Raw genomic sequence first — 2,473 nt, forward strand, 5'->3', positions numbered from 1 at the left:
TTCTGCCAGTTCCTGACAAAATAGCTTTTGGTCCCACTGTTTGTTGTCAAGATCACCCAAATGCAAGAGTGCCCACTTTCTAGAATTCCAATACATTTTCGTCTTTAGAGCCCTCCTAAAGTTAAGCAAATGCGGGATACTCAGCAAGCGAGCTTTCAAACTCAAATTGCAGGTATCAGTTGGTAAAACAAAACAAAAAGGCAAAGGAAAGAAAAAAATTATTAAGGCAGACATAAAAGTAGGCTCCATTATCAGCTTGTTTAGTGGTGCCATTTGGCCAACGAAGATCCTAAATGGATTAATCACAGGCTTCAATAATTAACTCATGTAATCTTAAATTCTTACCTACCCCTACTGTGCTGTCGTTAGCATACCTGTAGGAGCAATAGGCAGAGCACCTGGAGTCCTGCTGCTACAGCCTCTCCAAGGTTGCCTCGCTTAGATGTCCCCAGATTCCCCGTCAGGATCCCCCTCCTTACTTACCGCAAGAATCCCAAAGTCTCCATTTTTCCTATCTTTACAGTACTAACTTTACTGAAGGATGGGCAAAGCTACATTCTCCAAATGCTCTTTGATTAGTGATGAATGGAAAACGAAACTTAAAGCTTCTGGGAGCAGAAGAGAAACCGAAACTTTCCTTTACTTATAAAAGGCGGCTTGGGTAACTCAGAAGCTTCCACTCTGTGGAGCAAGCGATCTCGGGTCTCCCGCGGGCGATTCAGAGCTTATTCGGTACCTGCGGCGCAGACCAGCGGTTTTTTGCACGCAGCAGGTCTGGGTTCCCGGTCTGGGCTTCAACGGTGAGGCCAGGGTGGGGATGCTTCTGGGCTCGCCAGGGGATTGTAGGGCGTGCCGAGGTCAGAGTATTCCAAAAGAGGGGCTGCAGCGGAGCTGAGGGGACAGTACTAGGAGACTGCCTTCAATGGGCAGTGGAGCACAGACCCAACTACCCCAGTGGCCGGTACTCTGTGCTCGGTAGGCCACAGAGGGAAGGGATCTGAGTGGTGAGTGGGAGGGAAAAAGATGTCTGACTCAGTCACTTGAGGAATCTTCGTAAACGGGTATCTAGGATAGGGATCAATAAGTAGGGACATCAGGATGTGTTCACAGCCAATTAAAAGTTGGGTATCCACATCAATAGTTTTTTTCCTAGGTGCCGAGTCGGGGCCCTACTCCAGATTTGCAAAGCTAGAAGCTGAATGTGAAAAAGAACGCAGATGAATTATAGTTGCCCTTAAATTTCAGTGGCTAAGACAATTTATGTTTTACTGCAGTTACACCCTCACCACCCCCAATCTCTTCGCTCGCTCCCCCTAGCAGTCTCCCTGGGCATCCTGGTACTCCCTATGGAGCCCAGGCTGGCCAGTAAACTTAGAGTAATCCTCCTGCCTCAGTCTCCCTGTTTGAGTCACCTGAGATTTAACGTATTCATGTGTGAGGAGCAGGTATTGATTTTCTGTTTCCTCGGAACAAATTAGCACACACTGAGTTGCTTTAAACACTATGGGTGCTTTATTTTGCAGATTCTGTTTAGGCACAGGCTAAGTGCTTTTTGCCAAGCCCAGCATAGTATCTGACAACTCATGGTGTCTGCCAGGGCGGAGCCAGGTCCTGAGTGCTCATTTTGGTTGGTTGAGGTCATCAAGAAGCCTGGAATTCTCTGATTTCTTGCAAGTCCTTGGTTAAGGGTGACTTAGAGTCTAATACCTTCCATTGTCACATCCTAGGTCACTTCTCTCAGGTGGCTGTACCTTCCAAGGATTCAGGAGGCTTTCTGTCTTAACTCGCATGCTGGTAGCCTTATCACTAGAGAGACTGTCCTGTTAAATAAGAGTGTCAGGACGCCCAACAGAAGGAAGTTATGCATGGCCAATAGTGTAGCAGAGTGGCAGAGGAATGGTGAGCATCTTAAGATTTGACCCACGGGATGAATCACTTCTTCTCCAGCCACCTTTATAGGCACTCAGTCCTTCTATCAGCAGCTCACATGCATGTTCCAATATCCATGATTTTCTTTACTTTTCCGCATCCCCTTTCTTCACCTCTCCTCTTCTCCACTTTCTCCCTCTTATTTTACAAAAGATTTCTTCAAGCACAATCCAAAGATAATTCTGACAAGTATACTGAGTTCAAAGGATATGCCTTTTGAATTTCCCATTCCATCCCTTTGTAATTTATAGAACTAGAGTTATGAGTTATCCTGTATTATCCTGTAGACATCTCCTACTGTGTCATTAATATGTTTACATTCCTGCTCATATCAGTCTGGGTGCAAACATTTGTCTCTATGTTTGCTTTACTGTCATGAAGACCTGGTCCTGCTCTGGGAGTTATGTAATGGGGATTCGCTACTGGCTACGCCCTCGTTCTATGAGCAAGATTGTTTCTAGGGAAGGGATTGTCCCTTAAGGTGTTTAGTAACTTATTTGTGTAGTCCTTTTCTTTTCTTTTCTTTTCTTTTCTTTTCTTTTCT

General features: G+C 45.4%; 1 protein-coding gene across 3 annotated transcripts in view; it reads left to right on the forward strand.

Moving 5' to 3' along the window:
* The first annotated feature begins 566 nt into the window (after positions 1 to 566).
* LOC116069359 (probable ATP-dependent RNA helicase DDX60) overlaps positions 567 to 2,473 on the forward strand; it is a 129,191-nt gene continuing 127,284 nt past the window's right edge. For 2 of the 3 annotated variants that reach the window (XM_031339920.1, XM_031339923.1), the window contains exon 1: positions 568 to 800. The gene's annotated coding sequence lies outside the window, so the exon portion shown is untranslated. Of the gene's footprint in view, positions 801 to 2,473 lie in introns of all 3 variants that reach the window. The other variant, XM_031339922.1, reaches the window with a different exon arrangement.

This window comes from Mastomys coucha, unplaced genomic scaffold (assembly GCF_008632895.1).
Source record: "Mastomys coucha isolate ucsf_1 unplaced genomic scaffold, UCSF_Mcou_1 pScaffold22, whole genome shotgun sequence".
NCBI lineage: Eukaryota > Metazoa > Chordata > Mammalia > Rodentia > Muridae > Mastomys > Mastomys coucha.